We start from the raw sequence: 18,952 nt of genomic DNA, 5'->3' as shown, positions 1-18,952 counted from the left end.
GCAGCATAATTGTTATTTTTAAGTTATTGATGTTAATTATATGATACGCTGATTTTTAATCGTGAAATATTATGCTTTGTGTTTAATGTTGAGTAATATGCAAATCATGTTTACTACTTGATAAATATGAATTGCTACCGAGTATCGGTTCCGATATTCCATGGAAGACGGCAAATGTGAGATCGAGGGAAAAAGCCCGTTTGAACCTTAGGAATAGATTAGGATACAAGTGACATGTCACTAGGATGGTTGAGCATCCGAACTCGTTGAGTTGAGTCCGAGTTCACTTATGGATGCGAATGCCCGAACTCGTTGAGTTGAGTCCGAATTCGTGAGATGTAACTAGGCATCCGAACTCGTCGAGTTGAGTCCGAGTTCATTTATGGATGCGAACGGTCAAGCTCGTTGAGTTGAGTCCGAGTTCACTTAGGGGCGGGTTACATGATTTCTTGATTACATATGTGGCACTTATGTGCAAATTATCCATGTATCCGAGTTGTATTCCGATGTGTTCAACGGGTGAAATTTCTAGTTTAATGGAAGAGCATTTAAGATGCAAGTGACGTTTTGGGTAAGTGTTGTGAAATGGACACTTTGGACAGGTATGTTCTTAACCCTCAGGTTGAAAATAGATACAACAACGATAAGGTGGTAAGATGATGAATGATGTTTAAAGATATGATATATGTTTTGGTGGTACCATGCTAAAGTTGTTTGGTATATTTGTATTGTTATGTTACTTGTTATTTACATATGAACTTCCTAAGCATTTATGCTTACTCCTTCCTTTTCATTCACTGTAGTTTTGAACGCCAGCTCGAGAATCGGGACGGGTCGAAGGTTCGATCACACTATCCAAAGGACTTTTATCTTGGTAAATGGCTTGTACAACTACTTAAGTATGGCATGTATAGCAATATACCTATTTTGTGTAAATAATTTTATGATATGGCCATGTTTGGTTGAGAAAATGTTTGATATTGATAAGTCATGGTGATGGCTAATTATATTTTATGAGATATTTAAACTTTTGCGAAATAGGGCTAGAGTGATTTCTGGATCCCCTGTTCTGAATTTAAAAATTTATAATAAATTTTACTAAAATAATTAGAAGTTTTTATTTATATGTACAGATTCCTTATTGAGTCTAGTTTTAAGAGAAACAAATCTCATAGTCATTGAAATTGTTTATAGAGATATATATGATTTGTAATACACAGAGGTCAGAGCAGTCAAACCCTGAAATAGGGGATCCTTTAATTAATAAACTGTACTAATTGGCCCAATAAAAAATTCTAGAAAAAAATTAGTAAATATATATATGAGTCTAGATTCAGGGAAAATTTACGGATCTTGATTTCGAGTTTCGTAACTCAAGATATGATTTTTCTTGTAACTGTGACGCGATTAGCTAGAAAGCTGTGAATGTAGAAACAAATGATTTGAAGTTCTTAAATTGATAAATTATGTTCGGTAACCCCTCAAGCTCGAATCTGGTGATGGTCTCGGGCGTGGGGGCGTTACACATAATCAAGCAATTTATGTTATATTAATTCAAATACAAATCAGCACACACATTAGCAATGTACTTGTATTATTTACGTAAAATTTACCTCGGTTACAAAATATGGTGTCAAGTCGGTCTAATCAATTTACTTGGCTTTCCGTCAGTCTAAGTTCAGAGTTTGAATTTCTTGATCTATAATAACAAAAATTCACAAATTTAATCATTTTATCAATCTAGGCACTCAATAATCTATACTTGGGCAAGATGATTATTTTGCCCCTAAACTTTTACAAAATGACCATTTTACCCCCTAGGTTCGAAAATCGATTTTTATCGAATTTCATCCTACCAAAAGCCTAGCCGAACCCTTAATACTCTTATAGCAATCCAAAATTTCCACTATCTCACCCATTTATCAACTAATTTCCAACTTATACCAAATATCGCTATTAGGGTTTTCATGAAGAAACCCTTCGCAAAAGTTGTTTATTACATATCTAATACTCATATTCGTCCATAAAATTTTAGAAAACTACACATATGCTTTCATGGAAAAACCCTAAACTGTTAATCATTTTGCAAAATAGTACCCTTATTTGAAAGCTCATGCTTCAAGGGTCTCGAAAATGTAAAAATCATCAAGAAAAAAGATCAAAATCACTTGTGAGAGGAATAAGTTGCTAAAATTTTTGAAGCTCAAAACCCTTAACAATGGCTGAAAAATTGGTGTAAATGAAGAGAAAATGAAAGAAAAAGATGATAGCTAGGCTTAGGTATTATTATATTACACCTTATGTCATCAAAATTACCTAATGTTGACTTTTCAACATTTTTCTCTCCATGGCCGGCCAAGCTATCACAATACGGACTAATTGCCCTTTAAAGACCCTCAGTATTCATTCTCTAGCTATTTAACACCTTTAGCTGTCAAAATAGGACTTTTACATTTTATGCGATTTAGTCCATTTTCACAATTGGGCTCACAAACGTCACCATTAACTTACCAAATTTTTCATGCATTCTTAAAAACATGCTATAACATCTAAAAAAATTATAAAATAATTTATTTGACTTTGGATTTGGATTTGTGGTCTCGAGAACACTATTCTGACTAGGTCCTAAATCAGGTTGTTACATTTCTCCCCTTTAGGGATTTTCTTCCTCGAAAATCTTATCGGTGAATAAGTTTGGGTATTGATCTCTCATAGCCTCCTCAGGTTCCTATGTGGCTTCCTCGAATCCATGTCTATGCCACAAAACTTTCACAAGTGTTATACTCTTATTCCTTAACTGTTTGACTTCACGAGCTAAAATCTTGACTGACTTTTCCCCATAAGTCATGTTTGGATGAATCTCAACCACTGTTGGCGCAATCACATGCGAAGGGTCTGATCTATATCGGCGTAGCATGGACACATGAAACACGTCGTGAATCTTTTTCAATTTTGGTGGCAAAGCCAATCGATAGGTAACCGGCCCTACTTTCTTGATGATCTCATAAGGTCCTATGAAACGAGGACTGAACTTGCCTCTTCTACCAAATTTGAGAACTTTTCTCTATGGGCATACTTTCAAAAACACTCGATCACCAACATGAAATTCAATCTCTTTCTGTTTCAAATCCGCGTAGGATTTCTGCCAATCCGAGGCCGCCTTCAAACAATCATGAATCACTTTAACTTTCTCTTCAGTCTCTTTGACTAAATCGACCCCGTGAATCTGACTCTCTCTGAGCTTGCTCCAATATAAGGGCGTTCGACACTTTCGTCCATATAAAGCCTCATAAGGCGCCATATTCACACTTGACTGATAACTATTGTTGTAGGAAAATTCAACAAATGGTAAGTACCTTTCCCAACTACCTTGAAACTTGAGGACACAGCACTGTAACATGTTTTCTAAAATCTGAATCACTCTTTCCGAATAGCCGTCGGTTTACGGGTGAAATGCCGTGCTAAAACTCAACTTTTTTCCCAGTGCCTCTTGTAACATTTTCCAAAACCTTGAGGTAAATCTCGGGTCCCTATCTGAAAAAATTGACAAGGGCACCCTGTATAGTCTCACAATCTCAGAAACATAAAACTCAGCCAATCTCTCAAGGGAGTAGTCTGTACGCACTGATATAAAATATGCCGACTTAGTTAGCCTATCCACAACAACCCAAATAGCATCCTTTTTCTTCGGGGTTACTGGCAAACCCGTCACAAAATCCATGGTAGTTCAATCTCACTTCCACTCTGAGATCATTATAGGCTGAAGTAGACCCGAAGGTACTTGGTGTTCAACCTTCTCTTGCTATCACACAAGACACTTGGAAATGAACTCTGAAATATCTCTTTTCATCCCCGACCACCAATACATTTTCTTTAGGTCGTTGTACATTTTTACACTGCCCGGGTGGAAGGACAAACAACCATTATGTGCTTCACACAGAATCTTCTGAATAAGCTCATTGCCCTTGGGTACACAAACTCTATTTTTGAAGATTAAACATCTATCAACACCAATACGAAACTTGAATTCATATTCTTCCTCACATTGAGTCATCTTAGCTTGCAACTCCTTATCATCTTTCTGACCTCATTAATCTCTTGTAAAAATGTTGGTCTAGCTCTCAACTCTGCTAGGATAGAACCATTGCTAGACATAGCCAACTGAGTATTCATGGCTCTCAAGGTGAACAATGACTACATTCGCCTTTTCCGGGGTGATAGTCAATTATCAGCTCATAATCCTTTATTAACTCTAGCCACATTTGTTGCTGTAGATTCAATTCCTTCTGCAACAATAAATACTTGAGATTTTTGTGGTTAGTGAATACTCAGCATTTCTCTTCATACAAATGGTGCCTCCAAATCTTTAATGCGAACACGATGGCGACCAACTCTAAATCATGCGTCGAGTAATTTTTCTCATGTGGCTTTAACTGCCTTGAGGCATAGGCTATAGCCTTGCCTTCTTGCATAAGCATGCACCCCAAACCATTCAAGAAGGCGTCACTATATATCAAAAATTCCTTACCCAACTCCGGTTGAATTAACACTGGGGCTTCGGTCAACAAAACCTTTAATTGCTCGAAACTCTGTTGGCACTTTTCTGTCCATTCGAACCTGACATCTTTTTGCAGCAGTCTTGTCATCGGGGTAGCTATCATAGAGAATCTATTTACAAACTGCCTATAGTATTCAACCAAACCTAAAAAGCTTTGGACCTCTATCACATTCTTCGACAGTTTCCATTCAACAATAGCCGAGATTTTGCTTGAGTCAACTCTAATCCCGTCACCCGACACAATATGTCCTAGAAATCTAACCTTCTTAAGCCAGATTCGCTCTTACTGAACTTGGCGTACAATTGTTTGTCCCTCAGGGTTCGTAATATAGTCCTCAAATGCTTCACGCGTTCACTCTCATCACATGAGTAAATTAGTATGTCGTTGATAAAGACCACCATGAACTTATCCAAATACGGCCGAAAGATGTGGTTCATCAAATCTATAAACACCGTTGGGGCATTAGTCAAACCAAAGAGCATAACAAGAAACTTGTAGTGTCTATACCTCATCCTAAATGCAATTTTCAGTACATCTTGTTCCTTAACCCTTAGCTGGTAGTAGCCCGACCTTAAGTCAATCTTAGAAAACACATTAGCTCCCTTCAACTGATCGAACAAATCATCGATCCTTGGCAAGGGATACTTATTCTTCACAGTCACCTTGTTGAACTGCCTGTAGTATATACATAACCTCATCGACCTGTCTTTCTTCTTCATAAAAAGTACCGAAGCTCTCCATGGGGAAAAACTCGGTCCCACGAAACACTTGTCAGTTAACTCTTGTAGTTGAACTTTCAACTCCTTCAACTCCATAAGAGCCATCCTATACGGAGCAATCGAGATGGGTGTCATATCGGGAACTAAATTGATTCCAAATTCAACTTCCTTTACGGGAGGTAATCCGGGCAATTCCTCCGGAAATACGTCCGTGAACTCACAAACCACTAGCACTGACTCGATCTTCAATTCAGATGCTTGAGTATTCAATACAAGGACGAGGTAAGCCTCACACCCTTTTCTTAAATATCTCTCTTCCGTCATAGACGACATTACTTCAGGCAATCCACCCAATTTACCTGGTCCAACCTGAAGAACATTCTCGTCTTCACATTTCAGCTCTGTAACTTTTTGTCCACAATCCACTACAACCCTATGAAAATTCAACCGATCCATCCCAAGGATTACATCAAATTTATTAAATGACAATAACATCAAGTTAGCTGGGAAATGATGACCTCTAATTGTCAATGGGCAATTTTTACATATTTTGTCAACTAACACATACTTGCCTAATGGATTTGACACCTTTACTACAAATTCCGTAGACTGAATTGGGTTGTTCATACTAGGCACTAATTTCATGCAAACATAAGAATGGGTAGACCCCGTATTAATTAAAGCAACAATAGAAATATCGTGGATAAAAAAGGTACCAGTGATCACATTGGGAGATTCTGCCTCTTCACAGGCACGTATGGCATAAGTCCTTACAGGCGCATGGCCCTTGTACCTCACAGCTGAGACTCTAGGGGCACCTCTACTGTAGTTCCACTGCCCGGGTTCTTTTGTGGTCTACCCCTCGAAGGAGCACTACTCGCCCTCATCCCTGGCATTTTCTCATTTTCATCTAATTCAGGGCAGTCTCGGATGAAATGGTCTAGTGATCCACATTTGAAGCAACCTCTTTCTTTCGCTCGGCATTCACTGAAATGGCGTCTACCTCTAATGCGTGATATTTGTGACAGGTCTTAAAAATTTATAGTGGATCATTCTTGAAACTAACTCTTATCACGATGAAGGCAAGTGTACCTATTGAATAGTACTATAGCTTTAGCAAGATAGGATTGTCGAACCCAAAGGAACTAAAAGTACTAGTAATGACTATCTTTTTATTATCTAACTTAAGAATAATGAGGTTTGTTTTAACTAACTAATTAACTAAACTAAGAATTCACAGAAAATAGAATTGGGGAATTACTTTTGGAAAAATGACTCAATTAAGACAATACCTAAGGAAAAATCCACCTAGACTTCACTTGTTATTTGACTTTGAATTGGACGATTTATTCATTTGACTTGATCCGTAAAAATCCTGAAGTTATATTATTATCCCTCTCGAGACTAACAACGTCTAACCCTAGGTTGAATAATTGAAATCTCTTTCTAATTAACTCCCTAGGGTTGCATTAACTCGATCTATGGATCCCCTTATTAGGTTTTACCCTAATCCGACAAAATCTTGTCACCCTATCTCTAGGCGCGTAATCAACTCCGCTTAATTATGACAAATGTACTCTTAGACAGGGTCTATTCCTCCTCTGAATAAGAGCATAACTTGAATCAATATCCTAGAATATCAAAACAAGAATTAAGAACACATAATTAAGAACAAGTCAAATATTTATCATACAATTCAGATAATAATAACAAGATCTGTCTTACGTTTCACTCCCCTTAGGTATTTAGGGGTTTTAGTTCAAAACTAAAAAGGTAAACATCTCAGAAGAATAATGAATACAAAACATAAAGAAAAACCCAAAACTCCTGAAGGGAAATTGAGGGGAGATCTTCAGTCTTGATGATGAAACCAGCTTTTGAGATGGATCAATCGGCTTTCCTTGAGCAGTTCCCTGCCTCCTCCTGTTTATCTGCCCTTTTTCGCTTCCTTTAGGGTGTATTTATAGGCTTTGGAATGCCGAAGAACCCTCAAAATTGGCCTTTCCCAAATTGGACTCAAATTGTGCTTAACAGGGACACGCCCGTGTGACATGCCGTGTGCGATTACTTAAGGCCGTGGCCAAGCCTGTTAAATAGGCACGGGCGTGTGGTCCACCCGTGTAAGTTGTGCTTCGATTCTGCCAAATAGACACTGCCGTGTGGTCTACCCGTGTGAGGAAGTCCAGGCCGTGTTGATTTCGTACATTGGTCTATTTTCTCCGTTTTTGGCTCGTTTCTCGCTCCTTTCACTCTCCTATGCTTTCCTAAGCATAAAACATGAAATTAAGGCATTAGGAGCATCGAAATTCACCAAATCTAAGGAAAAATCATCCATAAAATGTGCTAAGCATGGGATAAAAATATATATAAATTACGGTTTATCAAATACCCCCGTACTTAAGCATATGCTTGTCCTCAAGCAAAATCCTCAACTCATAATCAAAATAAATTCTTCTCAACTTATAATTTCTATCGATAATATCTCAAAATAATCCATAAGTAATCATACATTGAGAATTCAACTGAAAGAACATCAAAGTTTCAAACATTCCAAGCTGAGCATTTTATCATGAAAACATAGGTATCTCCGCTTATCTAGGTGGTTAACCTTGATTCGAAATTTCACATAGTTTAATATCCTCACTAAAGATTCACTCAAATCACTCAAAGTGTTTAAGGACAATGAAATTAGCACTCATCAGTCAATATAAAAAGTTATTACCCTAGGCTTTCATGAAAATCAATCTCCACCACTATAAATTGAGATGATACATCAATCAAAAGGTCTTTAGAGGGTTGTAACAAGGCTTGGTTAGGGGGTGTGGTCACAGATTGAAAGAAAAGGTTAGAATCGAGATTGAATTGGAAAATTACTTAACTAGAAAAAAAAATTTAATCATCACTTGCGCACAACAAAACTTCTTCTTAGAATATGTAATTTAAATACTTAAGCTCAGAAGATCACTACTATTAATATGTATACATGTATATATATTAAGAATAAATCAAATTACAAAATAGAATAAAACATAGCTAAGCAACTATTCCAACTCAAATCTCGACAAAAATAGGATCAAATTAATTTAGGGGATTTCAACAATAATGAGTTATGGGTTAATATTGAGGGTAAATCAATGAATGGGTTGTTAGGCTCAAGGGGGTTCACTAAGGGTTAATTGTGAAGGTAGGATTTTGTGTAGTGAGTGAGTTAAACCTAAGTGCCTTTTTGATTTTGACATATCAAATCAAATGGTGTGGTCTTGACATGCATAATCAAGCAAGTTTTAAAATAACAATTCAATACTGACACTCTCATAATGAAAGTGAGCATGAAAGAAATAATAGATGCTCTAAAGGCTCAAGATCTCACAAAAATTAATGCTTTTTTATGTTTACACTTGTGAATTCCAACTCAAGATAATACCTAAACTTGTGGGGAACAACCTAAAAGTTTTTAATCTTCAAAAATCAACTTATCATGCTTGATTCCCTAATGTCTTACAGTTTAAATAATCAATGCATAAATGCCTATATTTTAATTCAAGATATATCAATAAACATTATAGACTAATTGGAATTCATTCTAATAATGATATGAGAAAATCACATGAGAAATGGAACAAAATTTAGGGATTTTTCTTATATAAAAATGAATACCCCCCACACTTAAGATGTATATTGCCCTCAATGTACAAAGATGGATATATAGAAAAGAATATAAATATAAGATAGGGAGAAAAGTGAAACTTCCTGAGTGATGAATGAATTTCCCTGAACTGGAGTTTTGGAGAATAATCGGCGTGAGGGTGGATGAGGATACCCCTGTGGTGGTAGAGGCTCATTAGTCCATAAGTCCTGCGCCAAAAGAATATTATATCTGAAGTTGGTTATGGTCGTGATCGAGCAGGACATGGCAATTATGGAGAACCTTCCCCTGTGGAGTTTCGAGTCCCTGAGTAATAGTTAGCTTTGGAGCTCTTTATAACTGTGATAGAGTCAGAAACTCTTTTAGAAAATATATAAGGAAGAATGGTTACTCGATAGGAAATAGCCAAAATTCAAAATTGTTAAATAAAAATTATAAATCCTAATAAAAATAAGCTTAAAGAGAAATAAAAATTAGTCCTAAAGTAGAATAACACTAAAAACATAAAATAATAAACAAAAGTTTTTAAACATCTTCATCGCGAGATGGTTCGCGAGGTGGGGGTCGCGATGAGATGTGGAACTGCTGAAAAATCTGGTTTAGTGTAGCCTCAATGTGATCGAAGCACTGAAAACATTGCTGCTCGAATCGAGTTAGGCTCTCAGAGATGTCAGCGTATGAAGCAACCGCATGAACTAGATGAGAAGGTGGTAGTGGCTGAGACGGTGGGTCCTCGTGACATGGAGGGACATCATCAGTAATGTCCTTGGGGGCCTTCTCCTCGGTGGATTGTATGAAACGGTACTAAGGAGGGAAGGTGTCACGTCGTTTCTCGATCATCCTCATACTTAGCATGCTCGAGATGCCTTGTGGGGACATCTAGCCCATGAGAATGAAGGAGGATGATTGGGCTGCTGTGTTGAGGAGCCCAAAGTACCGAGCCAACCACGTCATATAGGGCTTAATGGAGATGACTCCCTTCCTATGCCACTCTGTCTGATGCTAAATGGCGAGGGCAATGAAATAAACAAGGTCTATGACGTGCCTGTGAGACATACACCATAGAAAGTAGGCGCTGTGAGTGTTGACGATGCCAGTGCTCTCTCTCCTTCTAGTTAATGTGGGAGCCAAAATAGCGTGTAAGTACCTCAGAGAAGGAAGGAGAGCCGATGCCTTAGAGTGGCTAGGATTGTAGGAGGCAGCGCCGGGGGTGAGGGCGTTCTAACACCGTGAATAAGAGTGATGGATGTGACGATTGAGAGCGTGGAGTTCATTCTCCTCCATGAACTCCTCAGTGTAAAGGACCAGTGCGATTCCAAACTCTGGGACGTTCAACTGGTGGACTAGACCACCAAGGTGAAATTGGATTGTGCCAGGGTCATCAAAGCAGGCCATCACGGTCTGAAGATGAAACGTTGAGCAAAGTTCTATCGTGAGTTCGAGATATGTCGGCTCGATGATCCCAAAGAAAATCTCCCAAGGGTAGGTGGTTAGGAGGGCCCGAATCGAGTCAGCCAACTGAACTTGTTCTACTGCAGCCTAGTCGATGCAGTGGCCTGCAATTAAAGGTCGGGACTTGAGTATTTGGAAAAGTTCTTCTTGGGACCTAATGGGGATCTGCAAGAAAGGGTGATGAATTTTCACGGTAGGGCCCGAGGAAGATGACATTCTCTTCTTTTCTTTGAAGCAGGGACGGCGGTTTTTTTACCACGTGAAGACGACATTGTATACCTATAATATAAAAAAAGAATAATAGTAGGTAAACAAATTTGAAAAGGGAAAAGCCATGAATTTGAACTAACAATTTCAGCCAAAACTACTAATACTAACCAAACTCAACCAGAATAATCAATTTGATAGCATAATAACATTAGCATGGTAATAGCATGAGAATGAGCATAGTAATGGCATGGGTATGACAATAGAATGAGGCTTTCCTAACAACTCGATTTAACATGAAATGTATGATAAATAACCTTAGAATGCAAATTAAATGATAGAATAATGAGCAAAATGAAAATATTATGAGAAGAATGAAGATTATTTTTATAATAAGCATTAGAAATAAGTAAAATAAAGTGAAAAGAGTAAACAAACTCTAAGGGAGAGAGATTGGGCATAAAAAAAAATAGACTGGGGAGCGGCGCACGGGCGTGGTAGGGAGGCCGTGTTGACTTGCAGCGGCTAGGGTTAGGGATTTTGAGTGAAAAAGACAATGAATAGTGCAGGGTATTTATAGGTTTTGGGACACACGGCCAGGGAACACACCTGCATTCCTTAATTTTTGCCTGTGTGATTCACGAATTTTAAATTTGGGCGTGTCTGACAATTGGCCCACACCCGTGTTCCTTGGGCGTGTGAGTGCACACGGTTGTGTCGCACGGTCGTGTCTATCTTTGTTCACTTCTTCCACGCCCGTGTATATAGTCCCATGCCCGTGTTAATCTAACAGGTTTGACCACAGTTGCTTGGCACGGGTGTGTCGCATGCTCGTGTTAATTTGACAGGTTTGGCCACGGTTTCAAGGCACGGGCGTGTCGCACGCCCGTGTTGTTTTGGCAGGTTCACCCACGGCCATGTCGTACGACCGTGGCGATTTATTGTAGCCCGTGCTGGGAAAAATCTTTGCCCTATTTCTACACAGCCTAAGCCCCACCCGTGTGCTAGGCCGTGTCTTTGTGGGAAACCTGTATTCAAGAGCTCTGTTAGTAAGTTAGGTGTTAAACACTATAATTTAAAGAAGTTAATACATTTAGTGCTCGAGTTGCCTCCCGAGAAGCGCTTATTTATAGTCTAAGCTTGACTTACCTCTCCATTGAATGGTCATGGTGGTTCGAGGAGTTTATACTCCTCATTCCTGTTGTGAATCTCATCAAAATAAGGTTTTAGGTGGGTATTGTTTACGTTAAAAGTGCCGAACTTGGGATGACTTACCTCGATTGTACCGAATGGAAAAATGCTAAGTACCGTAAGAAGAATTTCTTCATTCGATTTGGCAGTGACAATGTGAGGATCTGCGGCATCTAATAAAACTATATCTCCATCCTTAAGTTGATTTGGAAAGGTATTGAGCTTGTTCTGGTGTAGTTTTGGTTCATCATGTGTTCTTAGTTTACGTGTCCGCCATTCATCCAGCTCCTCGATTTGTAGCCTTCATTCTTCATGAATGGTGTAACGCCCCGAACCCGAGACCATCGCCGGTGTCGGACACGAGGGGTTAGCAAGCCAAGTTCACTTGTTTTGCCCATCCATTGGACATTTCCAGTCAGGCTGGAAAAACTGCGTCACTGTCGCCTTAAAAATCATATCTCAAGTTTCAAAACTCGGAAACTGGTTTCGTAAATTTTCCCTGAATTTAGACTCATATATCCATCCATGGATTCATTTCTAGAATTTTTGGTCCGGCCAATTGGTACAGTTTATTAGTTAAAGTCACCCATGTTACAGGGATCGACTGCTCTGACCTTCGCGCGGTATAACTTGAATATCTCTCTGTACAGGGCTTTAATGCTGGTGCCGTTTGTTTCTAATGAAACTAAACTCAAAATGGAATCTGTACATATAAGGTATGTCTCCTAATTATTTCTGGATAATTTATAGTAAATTTTTAGAGTTGCCACAGGGAACCCAGAAACCGTTCTGGCCCTGTCTCACAATAGCTTTAATATCTCTTAACATGTAACTCCTATGACCATTTCGTTTCTTCCATATGAAAATAGACTCATCAATGTTCATTTACATAGCTGATTCACTATTTAATACCATTCCTACAAATTTTGGTGATTTTTCACATTCACGTTACTGCAGCTGGCAGCATCTGTTTTAAGGTAGGTCTTACCTATTTTGTAGTCTCCATGAACCAACTAGTCTTGCCTTACATAGGTCCACATATGATCATTTTAACCATGCCAATGGCTGATCATGTGACCAACATTCCCATTTCCAATTCATAGTCACATCATGACACCATATATATATATACAAACCGCAAATAGTTTAAGTTGATACTTCACTATTACGAGCCATTTTCGCATGGCCGTACACATATACATCATAACATATTTAAACCAACAAGGGTAGTCCTATACATGCCATTTCAAGTTCAACCAAGAATTTATACCAAAATGGGGGCTTGATAGTGTGGATGACTTCGACTTCAACGATCCCGAATCCGATTGCTATCGAGCGAAATCTAGAAAACCGAGAGCCAAAGCAATGGAGTAAGCATTTTTATGCTTAGTAAGTCTCAAGGAATATAATCAACTCTAATTACAGCAATACATTCACATAGTTAAATGCATCATTTCATTAATGCACATTCACATAATCATACTTACTTCACCATCCCAACTCTTATGTTCATACACAAATAACGGCTTCATTAAGGCCGATAACTCGTTCCATCATAGGAGCGGATATTCACACGCTCTTACTCCTAGCGCGCAAAGCACACACCGCACTTACCTTGTCATTGGGAAATTTCACAAGTGCATTAGCTGAAATTTTCCAGCAAGCTTATAATTTTCAAATCACATACCTTCGAGTTTAACCGGATGTCGCTACTCGATCAATCGCCGGGACATAGCCCGGTTATGGTAACCCGCACCAAGGCCTCACGGACTTAACCCGGATATCACGATTTGCACAAATGCCTTTGGTCTTAGCCCGGATAGAATGACTCGCACGAATGCCTTTGGTCTTAGCCGGATGTAGCCACTAGCACAATTGCCTTCGGTCTTAACCCGTTATAATTTCCAGCATAATTGTCTTCGGGCTTAGCCCGGATATCAATCAATTTCTTATGCACACATACATCAATAATCATTGGACATACATATTTATTTTCGTTACTAAGGCTCAAACACAATTATAATCACTAACATAATCGCCTTCGGACTTAGCCCGGTATCATTCAATACTCATACACACATAAATCAATAATCAATACATCCATATTTCATTCCACATAATTCAAGTAAGGTCACTTCTTGAGGACTTACCTCGGATGTTGTCGAACGGCTTTTACGGCTATTCGATTACTTTTTCCTTCCCCTTGTCCAATTGTGGCCCTCTTAGCTCTTGAGCTAATTCAAACAAATTCAATTTATCAAAACCTCATTGTGCTAGCTTATGGCCGAATATGACAAGGAATTTAAATGGTCATATGGCCACCCTTTAGCTTGAATACACAATGGTCATGCACATTTTATAATACATCAAGCAATTCAATACAATTTATTCGAGCATCAAGGAATAGCTAAGGCCTTCAATAGGCTACCCAAGGCGAATATACTTGTCCATGTTGAGGCCAATTATGCACTTAATACCACACAAAACAGCATGCATTTTACTAGTTAATGCTTTGCATATTGTAGCTCAAAACTTACAATATAGCATCAAGCACTCATATGTGTGCTAGGCCGAATGTGCTTACAATTTCACAATTATTCTTCAACATCTTCTTCTTTAAACAAACTTATTCATCACTTCCTTCATAACCAAAACATCATGTGCAACATATATATACATATATGAGCATGGCAATTTCAAGGTGTCCATAGCCATCCAAAACACAAATTTTAACTAACATGCAAGAAGCATGAACCATGCTCATGAATGCATCATGGCGAATATGACAATCATGCTCCTTTTCAACTTCAATCATGATAAAACAAAAGAAAGCTCAAAATCTTACTCAAGAGTAGACAATCCATCATTGCATGCATCATCATCAAGCTTCACACTTAGTATGCAATGGCTTTATCACCATAACAACTTTGGCCAAATACCATTTCCATGGCTTAACAAAGATTTGAGCCATGGCTAACATGCACATCAAGTTAGCAACCAAAACATGCATGAAACTCCTAACACAACCTCATACATACCTTAATCTTGATGCAAACTTAGCCAAATCTCCTTCTAGATCTCTTCCAAACCAAGCATGAAGCAAAAATCCTCCTTCTTCCTTAGTTTTGGCTCAAAGAAAGGATGAACAAAATTTTTTCTTTCCTTCTCTACAACTCACGGCAATGGGGGATTACCACACTCACACACATTTTTTTTCATTTTTTATCACCCATACACCTTTGTTTATTATTTCACCCTAATGCACCAACAAAACATGTTTCATGACATGTTTAGCCCATCCTCCCTTGTCATGGCCGGCCACCACCTATAAAGGGGAATTTGACATGCAAGTCCATTATTTTGCATGCATGCTTTAATTAGTCATCACACATTTCCTATCATACTTTCAAAGTTCATTACTAAGTCCTTTCTTGTGGAATTCACCCTTATAACACTAAATCAATCATCATAAAATGTCATACATGAGCACACACATATTATAGGCATCAAAATAAATTTTTAATTATTTTTATGCCTCGGTTTTGTGGTCCTGAGACCACCTTCCGACTAGGGTCAATTTTGGGCTGTCACAAATGGTCCTCTACTATTGCTTGAAAGTGGTTCATGTACTTCCTTCAAACTCATTTCCTGCAAAGTAGGTTGCACCATATTGTCAATTTTAGTAGAATGGTTTAGACAATCACCTTCAATTTCAATGTGTTGTCGGAATTGCGAGCCTGAAGGGTGATTGTTTCATCTCCCACACGAAGTGTGAGGTCACCTGTGCTAACATCAATAATCGTTCTAGCAATTGCTAAAAAGGGCCTTCCTAAAATCAAAGGAGTGTTGCTATCCTCCTCTATGTCTAGAACAACGAAGTCAACGGGAAATATAAATTTATCGATTTTAACTAGCACATTTACAATAGTACCCCTAGGAAATCTTATGGTTTTATCTGCTAATTGAATACTCATCCCAGTCTGTTTGGGTTTCCCAAGACCTAGTTGTTTAAACATTTTGTAAGGCATGACGTTAATACTAGCCCCTAAATCAGCTAATGCATTATTAACATTTAAACTACCAATTAAGCAAAGAATTGTAAAACTCCCTGGGTCATTCAATTTTTTGGGTAGCTTATTCTGAAGAATGGCTGAGCAAACCGCGTTCAGCTCCACATGCGACCTTTCATCTAACTTTTGTTTATTTTCTAGAAGTTCCTTTAAAAATTTGACTGCGTTTGGCATCTACGAAAGTGCTTCAATAAACGATAAGTTAATATGTAGTTTCTTTAAAAGTTCTAGGAATTTACCAAATTGTTCATCTGAGCAGTCTTTCCTTGTCGCATTGGAGTATGGCAGACGAGGTTTGTATTCGGTACTTACCAGTTTCTGCTCTTTATGGTTGACCTCACCTTTACCTTTGCCTATCTCAGTTTCTTGCCTTGGTTTTGGTACAGGTGTAACTAACCCTTCTTCATCTTGACTAGTAATCGCATTGAGTTGCTCCCTTGGGTTAGATTCTGTGTTGGTTGGCAAGCTACCTTGTGGTCGTTTAGAAATCAATTTGGAAAGCTGTCCAATCTAAGTTTCGAGCCCTTGGATCGATGCTTGTTGATTTTTAAGTGCTGTCTCGGTATTCTAAAAATGAGTTTCTAACACCGATATAAACTTTGAGAGCATCTCTTTAAGGTTCGGCCTCTTTTCTTGTTAGTAAGGTGGTTGTTGGTAGCCTGGAGGTGGTCTTTGGTTTCCTTGGCCTCTCCATGAGAAATTTGGGTGTTTCCTCCAACCTGCATTGTAAGTGTTACTATATAGATTGTTTTGAGATCAAGGATTATTACCCATGTAATTTAACTGCTCGTTATCCATGTTGTGGCCATAAGGTTGGTATTCTGAATTGCTTGATCCACCTCCACTTGCTTCACACTACATTACTGGGTGAACCTGTGAAGAACTAAGAAAATCATCAATTTTCTTATTCAAGAGTTCTACCTGATTAGTGAGCATGGTGATCGAATCGACGTTATAAACACCGGCTGTTTTCATTGGCTTTGTCCTCATAACTTGCCACTGATAGTTATTCAGTGACATCTCCTCTATAAACTCATAAGCATCTTCAGGTGTTTTATTATTGATTGTTCCGCCAGTAGCTGTGTCAACCATTTGTCGAGTTGAAGGATTTAGGCCATTATGAAAGGTTTGAACCTGTAGCCAGAATGGTAACCCATGGTGAGGGCATCTTCACAGAAGGTCTTTGTATCTCTCCCATGCATCGTAGAGTGTTTCTAAATCCATCTGCATAAAAGAAGAGATATCATTACGTAATTTAGCCGTTTTAGCTGGCGGAAGATATTTTAGTAAAAACTTTTCGGTCATTTGTTCCTAAGTAGTAATTGACCCTCGTAGTAATGAGTTCAACCACTGTTTAGCTTTGTTCCTTAATGAAAAGGGAAACAACCAAATACGTATGGCATCATCAGAAACACCATTGATTTTAAATGTATCGCATAGTTCCAAAAAGTTTGCCAAGTGAACGAATTGCTGTATCATTTGAATTGTGTTAGGTTTTAGTTCAAAAGTATTTGCAGCTACAGCAGGTCTAACTATGCTCGATTCAGTTCCTGTTAAAGAAGGTTTAGGTAGGATTTTGATTAACAGCAATCGCAGGAGGTAGCAGATTTTCTTAGTTTTCAGCCATCTCCCCGGTGGTGGTTGAAGTATCTTCCTCTTGCTCTCTGTGTAACATAAGCTTCACCTTATTTCTCTTTGGTTTCTGCGAACTGTGCGATCGATCTCACTATCAAAAAGTGATGGTCCTAACGGGTTTCCTCTAGTCATAAACTATAAGAACCTGCCAGAAAAAGGGAAAAAGAAGAATTAGTAATAAAAATTAGAATAAAATCTAAATTGCAGTAAAAATAAATGGCTAAAGTAATAAAAATTGAGTGTTCCTAATATCTTAGTTCCCTGACAATGGCACGAAAAACTTGATGCATGATATTCGTGACAGGTTTTAAAAATTTATAATGAATCATTCTTGAAACTAACTATTATCATGATGAAGGCAAGTGTACCTATCGAACAGTAATATAGCTTTAGCAAGACCGGATTGTCGAACCCAAAGGAACTAAAAGTAGTAGTAATGACTATCTTTTTATTATCTAGCCTAAGAATAATGGGGTTTGTTTTAACTAACTAAATAACTAAACTAAGAATTCACAGAAAATAGAATTGGAGAATTACTTTTGGAAAAACGATTCAATTAAGACAATACCTAAGGAAAAATCCACCTAGACTTCACTTGTTATTTGACTCTGAATCGGACGATTTATTCATTTGACTTGATTCGTAGAAATCCCTACGTTATATTATTATCCCTCTCGAGACTAACAACGTCTAACCCTAGGTTGAATAATTGAAATCTCTTGGGTTGCATTAACTCGATCTATGGATCCCCTTATTAGGTTTCACCCTAATCCAGCAAAATCTTGTCACCCTATCTCTAGGCTCGCAATCAACTCCGCTTAATTATGACAAATGTACTCTTAGGTAGGGTCTATTCCTCATCTGAATGAGAGCTTAACTTGAATCAATATCCTAGAATATCAAAACAAGAATTAAGAACACATAATTAAGAACAAGTCAATTATTTATCATATAATTCAGATAATAATAACAAGATCTATCTTACGTTTCATTCCCCTTAGGTATTTAGAGGCCTACATGGCCCCTTTCGGCCGATCGTGACCTGAAGTAGCCATCCTACAGCTAGAGTAATGAGAAATACACACCTGATAGGAGACTGGAGTTAATCCGAGCTCCGAGCACTCTTAGCCGACGCCCAACCCAAAGGAGCACGCCATAAAGCGAAAGGGATCAGCCAAGAAAGGTACCTTTACTCTCCTTATGGTTCTCTCTATTTAAAGCCAACTTCGCATCCACTCTTATGTTAGCTCCTCGATGTGGGATCCCTCCATCATCAGAGTTTAAATTCAACACCAACTCTTGCCGCCTCGTTAGCAAAATAAATGTTTTACTTGCCATGGGATTCAACCCATGCCTCCCCTTAAATGCTCTACACGCTACTTGCCACTAAGCCACAAGGCTTTTTATGTCACAATTTCTCCAACAATATTCTTAAGGCCTACCTACTACACCCAGGGTTTAATTCACCTTAAA

At 38.3% G+C, this 18,952-nt stretch overlaps 1 non-coding gene across 1 annotated transcript; it reads left to right on the top strand.

Annotated features, from left to right (window-relative positions):
- Window positions 1-16,994: 16,994 nt before the first annotated feature.
- LOC128294987 (small nucleolar RNA R71) lies at window positions 16,995-17,101 on the top strand. The gene has a single exon (XR_008285294.1). It is a non-coding gene; the product is annotated as a small nucleolar RNA R71 (small nucleolar RNA).
- The last annotated feature ends 1,851 nt before the right edge of the window (window positions 17,102-18,952 follow it).

This window comes from Gossypium arboreum, chromosome 6, assembly GCF_025698485.1.
Source record: "Gossypium arboreum isolate Shixiya-1 chromosome 6, ASM2569848v2, whole genome shotgun sequence".
In the NCBI taxonomy this organism is placed as follows: Eukaryota; Viridiplantae; Streptophyta; class Magnoliopsida; order Malvales; family Malvaceae; genus Gossypium; species Gossypium arboreum.
The sequence above is the reverse complement of the archived record's forward strand: the minus strand, read 5'-3'. Positions and strand labels throughout refer to the sequence as shown.